Here is a 12,080-nt window from a genome sequence, read left to right as displayed (position 1 = left end):
CTAGGGGCATTAAGGAGAGATTCGAAGAGTGTGACATTAAGGTAGGCCTTGAGTTTAGCTGTAGATAAATACAATGGGGTCTAATTATGGATACTATTGAGAAAAATTGCTTGAAGAAAGAAATAAAGGTTTGTGAGTGGTTGGCATATATGAGGAATAAATAAGTAGTCTTTTGTGAAAGGGGAAATAATGGATAAGTAGTACAAGATAATAAAAGAAGAAAAACAGAATTGGAGCCAGGTTATGGAAGCCTTGGCATATGATGCTGAGTTATTTGGGTTTGACAATCCTATCTAATAAAAGAGAAACATGGTAATTAACCGTACATCTGCTACCCTTCCCATTGGCTAATATGGGCGATATGCAAATTAACTGCCGGCCAAGATGGCAGCCGGAAGCCAGGCAGCTTGAAGTGAACATGAGGCTTGCTTGCTTCAGTGACAGAGGACTCCAATGTTCCCCGCCTGCCGCTGCTGGCCTCTGAGCTTGCAGTTTGAAACATTGTTACAAATATAGAAGCTAAACAAAACCCCAGAAACCTGCTTTCAGCCAGCCGGGATCTCAGAGCTGGAGTTGAAACAGTGTTTCGATTATAGAACCCAAACAAACCAGATACATGCTTTCAGCAGTGGAGGCCTAAGAGCTGGAGTCAAGCCTCAAAGCTAAAGCTGGCCCAAAATAAAAAATAAAATAAAAAAGAGCGGTTGGGAGCTTCAGTCACCCGCCGGCCTGAAAACAGCCCTCAGCCCCTCACCCAGACTGGCCAGGCACCCCAGTGGGGACCCCCACCCTGATCCAGGACACCCTTCAGGGCAAACCAGTCAGCCCCCACCCGTGCACCAGGCCTCTATTCTATATAGTAAAAGGGTAATATGCCTCCCAGCACCGGGATCAGCGGAGTCGCAAGGCCTTCCGGCACCGGGATCAGCGTTACAGGGGGCAGCACCCAAACCCCCTGATCGCCCTGCGGCTCTGTGTGTGACAGGGGGCGGGGCCACAACTTCCCTATCCGCCCTGCTCTGTTCGTGACAGGGGAAGGCACCCCAACCCCCTGATCAGCCCTGCTCTGTGCCTGATACGGGGGAGCTCCCCAACCCCCTGGTCACCCTGCGGCTCTGTGTGTGACAGGGTGCAGGACCCCCCCCACACACACACAGGCCCTGCTCTGTGTGTGACAGGGGGCGGTGCCCCAACTCCCCTATTGGCCCTACTCTGTGTGTGACAGGGGGTGGTGCCCCAACCCCCTGATGGGCCCTGCTCTGTGCATGACAGGGGGGAGCTCCCCAACCTCCTGATCGGCCCTTCTCTGTGCGTGACAGGGTATGGAACCCCAACCCCCCTGATGGGCCCTGCTCTGTGCGTGACAGGGGGTGGCGCTGCAACCTCCCCATGGATCCTGCCTTGAGTGGGACAGGGGGCGGTGCCCCAACCCCCCAATCGGCCCTACCCTGAGTGTGACTGAGGGTGGCATCGCAACCTCCCGATCTGCCCTGTCTGTGCATGACAGTGGGCGGCGCCCCAACTCCCCAATCGGCCCTGCTCTGAGCCCAACCAGGAGCTGCACCTAGGGATTGGGCCTGCCCTCTGCCCCCCGGGAGCAGGCCTAAGCCAGCAGGGCGTTATCTCCCGAGGGGTCCCAGACTGCAAGAGGGCGCAGGCCAGGCTGAGGGATCCCCCCTCCCCACCCCCACCCCCCCGAGTGCACAAATTTTTGTGCACTGAGCCTCTAGTCTATAATAATAAAAGCATAATATGCTAATTAGACCGGCCTCCTTCCGGGATGAAGCCGGGGCTGCAGCCACAGGATTGAGGCAGCCATCCGCAGCTGTGAGGGAGGGATCCAGGCTGCCAGCCCTGGCTGCAAGTGTTTGCAGCTGCAAGGGAGAGATCAAGGCAGCTGTGGTTGCGAAGGCCTACTCTTGCACAAATTTCATGCATCGGGCCTCTAGTATTCTATAACCTGGGTTGAAACTTCTAAAGATTTTTCTAAGTGAAAGACTAAGTATTAAGATCAAATTTATATTTTAGGAAGAATATTCCCTTTGATCCAAGACATTGTGATAACCAAAGACTTAGAAGAGAAGACCCTGATTAGCAAAAAGCTGGGCTTAGTTCACAACCCCCTGGATCTTATATGCAGTATAAATACCACATGATTTTGGATGCAAAGACAGCCCATTCAGGCCCTGACCAGATACTTCAGTTGGTTAGACTGTTGTCCCAATACACCACGGTTGCAGGTTCTTTCCCCTTCAAGGCACATATAAGAATCAACCAATGACTAGGGGAGGGTGGGGGTAAGGGGGAGAGATCAACCAAAAGACTTGAATGCATGCATATAAGCCTAACCAATGGACATAAACACCAGGGGTGAGGGCATGAGTGAGGGCGTGGGGGGAGGCAGTGGGAGGATAAAGACACATATGTAATATCTTAATAAAGAAAAAAAATGTTTAAGTAAAGAAAAAAAAGAATCGCCCTGACCGGTTTGGCTCACTGGATAGAGCGTCAACCTGCGGACTGAAGGGTCCCGGGTTCGATTCCAGTCAAGGGCATGTACCTTGGTTGCAGGCACATCCCCAGTTGGGGGTGTGCAGGAGGCAGCTGATCGATGTTTCTCTCTCATCGATGTTTCTAACTCTCTATCCCTCTCCCTTCCTCTCTGTAAAAAAAAAAAAAAAAAAAGAATAAAATATATTAAAAAAAAAAAAAGAAAAAAGAAAAAAAAGAATCAACTAATGAATGCATAAATAAGTGAAACAACAAATTAATGTTTTCCTCTCCCTAAAATAAATAATTAAAAAATACAATTGATTCAGTACTGTTCTTTCACCCATATTTCTGCACAAAGATCACAACTATCTGCACAAATCAAGAGTAAATGTACAGTCATATGTCCTCTCTCCTTCCTTTTGTTGGTGTAGTCAACATCCCAATGTTCACAACTGTTAATGAATGTATTTGTTTTCACATCTGTCTTCCTTACAGAATTGTAAAACCTTAAAAGGTAGAATAAAAATTTTGAATTCTACTGGACACATAAGAATAATATTTTCTCTCCTATAGGATTTTTAATTTTAAAAAGAAAACATACTTTTTAAATATTTAAGTAGCACATCAGTAGATAAACCCATCTTTCATTGAAAACCACTAATGGCACTTTGTTTAATGTATTATCATATTATGCATAGACAAACATACCCATATTTTTTCTTTGTGAAATAAAGTTGCCATACTCTGCATATTTTAGCTATGTAATTATTTTTTTAATTTAACACACTATCATGGATAGCTTTTCAAGTCAATATTTCCAAATCTAGCATATACTTCTATACATAAATACACAATTGCTTGGTATGAATATATCACAATTTAACCTGTTTGTTACCAATGAATATTTAACTGCATCTCTAATAATTAATGTTGTAGGCAGTGGGAACGGCACCAGATGTCTGACCGTTGGGGTCAGACCAGACCTGGGTTCAGCAACCTCGGTAGTTAGGCTCCGGCTAGCAAAACTTCAGAGCAAGACCCAAACTGCAAGAGAACATTTATTAGTTACAGAGGTAGAAAAAGTAATTCCTAGAAGAAATGGGCTTAGCAGCTAGTTATGGAGGTAAAGAAAGGGTCCTTGAAGCTTGGGAGTGAGGAAGCTACTGGTAAGGTACCTGGAGATGGGGGAGAGAGAAGGGGAAAGGGAAAGGCCTGCTCCTGGGAGGGAGGGTGCACTGGATCCTCCATTCTAAGGGTTTTAAGGGCAGAGATTTTAGGGAAGATCGTAGTAGAATATTGGTGTGTCCATTCTGGGTTGTGGTCTTCACTGATTGATTGGCCGGCACCAGGGCAGGGGGTCATTATTCCATGCAGCTGGTCCTGATGTCAGCAGTGGCTGGTTTTGTGGCTTATCTGGGCCTGGAGCTGAAATACAACTGAGGCCTACATATTGTCCTTAGGCAGGAAATGTCAGGGAGTCCAAACCTCATGACAGGATATGCTAGGAGAGGAAAAGTCATGCCGAAGGCAAGGTCCCACCTTATAATTGATTGTCCATTGCTGGGCACCTGGGGCCTTCCCAGCTGGTGACCTTCTGTACCTGGCCCATCATCCTTGCCCTGCTCATGTCTGTCTAATTTTAACTCCTAAAAATTAATGCAATAAATATTATATGACTATTTTGCACACTTTCAAGTATGCATTCTAGTACTTATATTTATTACTCTCAACATTGTTTAGTCAAATGTATTTGCTGTTTAAATTTTTATTTTTCCAAACCATTCACCAAAAAAGTAAAAAGTATATGAATTTATTCTACCGCAAAGGTTTAATGGACTGCCTGTGTTTTCAAACCTATGTTGTCCAACATGTGAACTACTAGTCACATGTAGTTGCTTAACTTTAAATTAAACTGAATTAAAATTTTAATGCTCAGTCACACCTGTCATATTTTAAGTGATCAGTAACCATTTGTGGTTAGTGGCTACCATGTAGAACACACAGATATAGAACATGTCCACCATCACAGGAAGTTCTATTGGACAGTGCCACATCTACAGCCAACATTGGATTCTATGGATCTTTCATATGTGGGGCAATATGATAAATGTAACAAGGTCTCATTTTAATTTTTATGTTTTTATTCAAACTGTAAGCATTTTTCAAGTGTTACCAATCATATTTATTCTAATGTTAATGGGCTGCTCCTAATCTTTCAATATTGCTATGGGAGTGTCTGGCTTTTCTTATTAACATGCAAGATAGTTATTGAATGATTCACTATATGAATGAGCTAGCAGAGCCAAATATAATTTAAATAATATTACTATGACATTATTTGACCCATCCAAGGATTTTGAACAGTTAATAAACAATTTCTTGCAAAAATGCTTTATAGTAAAGTATATATCTACTCATCAAAATAATTTTCCAAAGATCCTAGGACCTAGACCAGTGATGGCGAACCTATGACATGCATGTCAGAGGTGACACGCGAACTCATTTTTTTGGTTGATTTTTCTTTGTTAAGTGGCATTTAAAGATATAAAATAAATATCAAAAATATAAATCTTTGTTTTACTATGGTTGCAGATATCAAAAAATTTCTATATGTGACACGGCACCAGAGTTAAGTTAGGGTTTTTCAAAATGCTAACACGCCGAGCTCAAAAGGTTCACCATCACTGACCTAGACTGTCTACACTTGAGTAATAAATTTGTGATAATGAATAGAAATTAATTAAATGGTTTTTTGGGGTAAAGAATTAAGTACATCTGATTCATCTGAAGTAAGCCCAACTTTATCTCCAGTTTTGCACATCTAGGGAGGCCTAACTGAACTGAAAGACAGACTGCTTACATCCTTAAATGTCTGGAAAAGGAATCTATGATAAAGATAATGTGAAACCCTCTTATTTTGAGCTGGTTTCAGCTACCAATAACCAATATTGTGGTTGGATCAGCTCTTGTGGTTCTTGTGATTGCAAGGTGCCCTTCAGCAATAACAATTGGGAAACTTTGGAAAAATACAGATTTATTACTTATAGGAACTGGATTACATAGCACACCGGGGGCCATACAGAAAGAGAGGTAGAGAGAGAAAGAAAGTGGGAAGGCCTAGGGGTTGAGGTTGGAGGCTGGGGTTTCCCCGTGTCACTATTGGTGAATTTAAAACATAAGAGCAGGAATTTAGAGCATGGGAAGAGGGGGGTACGGGGAAGTAGCCCAAACCATTTGTTGTAGAAATCAACCAAAATCTCTAAAACAAGGGAGCCTGTGTGTGTGTGAGTGTGTGTGTGAATGGGGATGGGAGAAGCGGGTAGGATGGGGTGAAGGTGGACAGCCTGACTTTTTAATCTGGTGGTTGGCAGTCCATGTGTTCGTTCCAGATAGCTGGTCTAGGAAGTGGATGTTTCTTGGAAATTGTGGCCAGGGCTTACTCTACACCTCTCCATCAAAATATAAGTAAAAGTGTACCTCTGGTTTAGCTGCAAACATATAGAAGAAACCAAAATGTGAGTGAGTTGTTTAACACTTTATCTTTTGGAAATAGGAGCACTAAGGATAAATTCATTGCATGCTCACAGTGAGCTTTACATGAGCATCTCATTTAATCCTCCCAACAACCCCATGGGGGAATTTCTGTTCATTTTCCCTATTTTATGTAGAAGAAGACTGAAGCTCAGAGAGATGAAGTAAATTGTGCAAAGTCATGCAACTGAAGAGTACTAACACCAAGATTTGAATCTATGCATGTTGGTCTCCTTCACCTGAACTCTTGGTAGCTTTTACCTGTGATATATTTTTTGTGATGGTAAAAAAAACACGACCTATTTCATGCTTCAACCAAGCTGAAACATTCATCTTTAATTAAACTTCTGTAGCAGCCATGGGAGTGCACTGCTCCAATCTCTCGTTAATTTTCCCTCCTTCAAATCTTTTTTAAAATGTATCTTTATTGTTGAAAGTATTAGAGATGCTCCCCCTTTTATCTCCCATTAATGCTTTAGTTTTGATGATTAGAACGTTGTGCAAAGAATTACAGTTGGCCTAAAGATGGAGACAACAATTTCAACATTTCTTTATAAGCACTTTATGATTTCCAAAGAATTTTCACATAAGTCACACTTGAGCCAGAATAAAAAAGACAATTAGCCCTCTAACTGGGACTTGGAGCCCAGACTATTTCTGGTGCTGGCTTGGCTCCAAGAAGGACTCCACATTTGCTACCGGAGACTGTGAAGCCAGATCCTCAGAGCCCAGCCCCCTAGCTCCCAGCATCCAGACCACGCACCGCAGCCCCTGGCTGTGCTCCCACAGCCCAGCCATCGCTCCTCCACCTGCCCCACAGAGAAGGGGAGATGAGCGAGTCGAGCTAGAAGTCCAGCCAGCCCTTGGTTTCCAAGCAGGAAAAGGAAGCACTGAGAAGCAAGGGTGGGGCGAGCCTGGCAAGCAGCCTCGAAGGAGCCCAGTGAAGTGCCAACACCCAAGAGACAGGGCGGAACAGGGCAGAACAAAAGGGAGCAAAAACAAGGGCACTGCCAAGACCTGAAAAACCACCACGATGCCAGGGAGGAAACCAAGGGACAGACCAAAAAAACTGGAGAAGGAGGAAGAAGAGGGCATCTCTCAGGAGTCCTCAGGCGAGGAGCAGACCACGAGGTGCCACCTGCTTCCTCACTGAGGAGCAGTTTCCTTCTGGGACTGGACAGCTCCGCTCCTACCATGCCTGGCCTTCCCAAGGCCCATAGTCAACACCACCCACTAGGCCCGCCTGCACCAATGCACTACACAGCAAACCAGCTGCTGCAGCTCCCTCAGTGGAGGGGACATTGCCAACTGGGCTTCTGGTTTGGGGGCGGGTCCCTTTCCCACTTTTCCCTCTGCCTGCTCATTAAGGATCCTGGGAGGGCTCCCATGGCCTTAAAGGGATTCGAGCCCCATCTCATTCTGACATGCCCACTCCACTGCACTGGCAGCAGCAGACACCATGAGGAAGCAGGTTTGAATTCTCTTTGATAGAATTAAAACAACAACAACAGGGATTCTGCAGAAGAGCAGGAAAAAGACCACACATTCGAGGCTATGGCCTCTTGGAGAGAAACCCTAAGTTTATCCTCCCTCTCTCCATTAAACTTACATTGCCACCTCTTTGCCTCGGCTCCTCTTATTTCAAGTACCTCAGCAGCTGGTCCTGTGTTCTTTTCATCCCTCTGATTTCTAGCAAAATGGAAAGGGAAACTCGGGTACATATGATGGAGGAAGGATGACTTGATCCTACCTAAGAAAAATAGAGGTTGTCCAGTGTTGTGGTAACAATAGTCAAGAAAAACTTGCAACAGAGAGATCCTCCCCATATGAATGGAGTCCACCAATGCAGATGCTCTGCATGTATCAGACCTTTGCCTTCGTTGGGAAGATTGTCTTGAAAAGGTGGTTCAGTTTTTTGTGCAGGCTCTCAGGATGACTGCTGGACATGAGAAGGCCTGTGTTGCTTGCAGAAATGCCAAAGCACTTAAACAAAAGAAAGAAGATGGGAATAAAGCCTTTAAAGAAGGAAATTACAAGTTAGCATATGAACTGTCCATAGAAGTCCTGGGGATAGATCCCAACAATAATATAAAAATGAATGCTAAACTCATCAGGGTAGGGTTACTCCCAAGCCTAGGAAACTGGATGATGCAATAGAAGACTGCACAAATGCAGTGAAGCTCAATGACACCTACTCAAAAGCCTACTTGAGAAGAACTCAGGGTTACACAGACACAGAACAGTAGGAAGAAGCAGTGCTGGAACATAAAAAAGTATCAGATGGAGAAAACAGAAGAACACAACTCAAAAGATGCACAGCTGGAACTGAAGAAGAATAAGAGGAAAGATTATTACAAGGCTCTGGGAGTGGACAAGAATGCCGCTGAGGATGAGATCAAGAAAGTTTATTGGAAACGGGCCTTGATGCACCAACCAGATGGGCACAGTGGAGCCAGAGCCAAAGTTTAGAAGGAAAAGTTCAAGGAAGTGGGAGATGCTTTTACCATCCTCTCTGATCCCAGGAAAGAGATCCACTATGGCAATGGAAAGGACATGGATGAGGGGAGCATGAATATGGGTGATTTTGGTGCAGGTAATATCTTCAAGACATTCTTCAATGGTCCTGAGGATTTCAGCTTTGACGCATCTGGTCCAAGGAATTTCTTTTTTCAATTTGGCTAATGAAAGAAAACAATCCATAACCAAGAAAATGCAGACTTGCTCCGTTTAACCCTGACTGTGGACACAGTTCACCACCTCCCTTCATCATGTCTACATGTGCTAAGATCAGTTCATTTTCTCAGTTGGATGCCTGTGTCTGTGAGGAAAGGGAGCAAGTGCCCAAGACTGCAGGTAGGAGAGAGGTGGGGGGAGGGAGGGTTGGACAAGAAGGCTGCTTGTGAATTTTTGTTTTATTGTTTATTTTTATTTAAAAAGAAACAAAATTAAGAGAATAAAATGTTTATTTTTATTTTCTGGCAAAAAAACACAAAACCAAACCAAAAAAAAAAAAAAATCCCACCAAATATCCAGTTATCGCATATAATTTATTTCTTTGCATATATTAACATGAAATTACAGATAATTTTTTACCAGGGAACTTGTTTTCATATTATGCATTATGGCCATTTTTCTCTGCCTGTATTTAAAGTTATATGTTACTATTTTTGAAAAACTTCCAAAAATATCTTACAGTATGGATTTTCCTAAATTTACTTAATTAGCCCTTATTACTAAACATTTCACTCTGGTAAGCAATGCTATAATGAACCAATAACCCATACAGTTTCAGAGTTAAAGCACATGTACTTAAAAATTTTTATTGATATGTTCAAATTGCTCTTTAAAGGGGCTATTTCCATTTTGTACCTACTTACCTACATTTTCACCCAAAGTGCATATGCTCCAACCATTAATTTTCATCAATCTTGTAGGCAAAACAGTCTCATTTTTATATGCATTTTGAGTTAATTGGTAAGAATTGAAATATTTTTACTTCACTTAAGCTGCTAATTCATGTCTCTGGGTCATTTTTCTATTGCATTTTCTTTCCTTTGAATGAAGAATATATATTTGTTCAAAAGAGAGATTGACAGCAGAGCTGACAAAAAAAAAAAAAAAAGGAAGATTGAAATGCAATCAGTGATGAGCCTGTTAAATTTGAGTCTTTTCCCTAAATTTAAGTATTTTCCCTGGGAGAAATAAATTATTTACAACTGTGTAGAGAAGAAAAGCCCTGAAGGGAGAGGAAAGAGTGAGATTCAAACTTGACAATTACAGCAAGAGCTAGCTTTGTCCTGATTCCTTCCCCATAAGCAGAGAAAACCCTCAGCTCCTGAAAACAGGTATCTTAGCCAAAAAGCAGCAAGGAGGGTGAGGCAGGGCCCTCAGATTTCCAGAGGAAAGCTGCTGCTAATGCTTCAGATACTTCAGCTTAAGGAGATGTCAGGTCATCCATTCAGCAGGTAATAAGTTGCCCTGACTGCGCTCACAGTAAAGCTGGAGAGAAAGGCAGTTGGAATTCTTCTCCTTCCTTGTCTTCAGTGGAGGTTAAGGAATAAAGGCAGGTGAATAATGAGGAGCAAAGGTGGACAGGAATGAGTATACTAACTGATCAATTTTGAGAAACTCCTGTCGTCAGAATGGGGAGACAGAGAGGCAGGGCAAGTGAATGTGTGTTTGGTAAGTTTTCAAACATTTTTTAAAAATCCTCACCCAAAGACATAACTATATATATAAAAGCCAGGTGATCAGTACAATGGAATGACTGGACCAATTGGAATAACTGGTCACTATGACATACACTGCGGCCGCCAACCACCCCAATCAGGGCCTGGATTGCCCCCCACCAACCTCTCATAGCCCCTCCCCCGAGCCAGCTCAGCCCCCAGTCAGCCCTCCCATCAGGGGCAGGGCCAGCCAACCTCCTGCGACCCCATCCCCCCACTGGCCTGGCCTGATTGGCCCCCATCAGGGTGGGCCGGCTGGACCCCACCTGTGCACAAATTCGTATATATATAATTTTAGAGAGAGAGAGAGGAAGGGAGAGAAAGAGAGAAACATTGATGTGAGAAACATTGATTGGTTCCCTCCTCTACTCACCCTGACCAGGATTGAACAGGCAACCCAGGTATGTGCCCTGGCCAGTAATCAAGCCCATGAAATACTCCAACCAACTGAGCCACCCAGCCAGGGCTATCAAAACAATTTTTATGAAGAATAACAACTTATTATTCTTTGACCTATTAATCTTTTATAATTAACTAGTGTCCCAGTGCATGGATTTGTGCACATTGAAAGGAAATTAATTAGAAGAAATATTTTAATATCGCTATTTGCATCTTGCTAATGAAAAGAAAATAGGATTCTATCAAGTCTCCTATCTACCTACTCCAGGACTTCTGTGAGGATCAAATGAGATGAGTCACAGGAAAATGCTTAACAAACATTTGGTTAAACTATAAAATGTTTGCACCTGGCTATAAAGCAAGCCGGGTTTCTGGGCTGAAGAAACTCCAAGGAGGCTAGCAGCTAGGGAGAGGAAGCCAGGCATTGCTACGTGACGTCATTACCAAGTGCCCACAGCAACTATTTCTGGGCTGGGCTGGGCTGTGGGCCGCATTTTGTGCCATGGGGTCTTGGCAGCGTTGGCTGCAATTTGGTGGGGTGTCGCTCCAGGGGGGTGTCCCACTTGGGGGAAGCCGAGTGTTGGTTTGTCAGCACCAGGTCCATGGTGCCTCCCTTGATCACCTCATCCCATTCCAGAGATGCTGATGGTTTTATTCAAGGAAGAGACAATTCTTATAACAACATTAGTCTACTTAGCTTTATTAACTTGTCAGAAATGCCAGTAGGTCCTTGGTGTGTTCCATGTTTGAAGAAATAGCCTATTTCTGCCTATCCCTAAAAATGTGAAATGTTTTATAAATCCCAACCTAAAATAAATTTCTAAATTTAAAATTTAAAACTGTGGTTTCAGCATATCACAACTGAAAGAACAAACAATCCAATTCCTCACTTTAGGAGGAAACTAATCAAGATTCAAATGACTTCAAATCCTTCCCCCTATGCGTTCTACTCCTTTCTTCCAACACTCTTTATTTGTGTAAGAAAAGATGAAGCTAGGGAGAAAGATAAGTAAAAGGGAAATTAGTGCTGGGTTGGATGGCCTATGTATTCTGACTGTGCAAGTGAGAGCAGCTACAGAACCGTTTCCTGTTTTCTTAGGGCCAGTTCAGGCCAGTTTATTGTTCCCCTGAATCATTGATTACCCCACCTTCCAGACCCGCTCAGCCCCTCTCACATCCCCAGTACACCTCCCCCCTTGTGAGCCTGGGATCTATGTGGGTGGTAGTTGCTCTTATTTTGAAACAAAGGAAGTTAAAAACAACTCTGTTCCCCAAAGGGCGAATCTTTTCTTGTGGTTTTGTGAGCTCTGCCAAACTATTTGGCTTCCTGACTTTCAAGCTTTCTCTAGTGAAAGAGATACAATTGTTCAATAATATAAATGCTGCCTGGACTGTTAGTTTTCCAAGGGATAATTTGTAGAGGGAAGT

The 12,080-nt window shown here is 43.4% G+C and overlaps 2 pseudogenes across 2 annotated transcripts; both read left to right on the top strand.

Annotated features, from left to right (window-relative positions):
* Nucleotides 1-6,854: 6,854 nt before the first annotated feature.
* LOC308525515 (high mobility group protein HMG-I/HMG-Y-like) lies at nucleotides 6,855-7,177 on the top strand (annotated as a pseudogene). Its single transcript has one exon. The product of its transcript is annotated as a high mobility group protein HMG-I/HMG-Y-like (transcript).
* Nucleotides 7,178-7,854: 677 nt separating this feature from the next.
* LOC308525514 (dnaJ homolog subfamily C member 7-like) lies at nucleotides 7,855-9,846 on the top strand (annotated as a pseudogene). The gene has a single exon. The product of its transcript is annotated as a dnaJ homolog subfamily C member 7-like (transcript).
* Nucleotides 9,847-12,080: the final 2,234 nt, after the last annotated feature.

Source organism: Myotis nattereri, assembly GCF_964212035.1.
Source record: "Myotis nattereri genome assembly, chromosome: 9".
Classification (NCBI taxonomy): Eukaryota; Metazoa; Chordata; class Mammalia; order Chiroptera; family Vespertilionidae; genus Myotis; species Myotis nattereri.
This window is presented reverse-complemented; position numbering and strand designations above follow the sequence as displayed.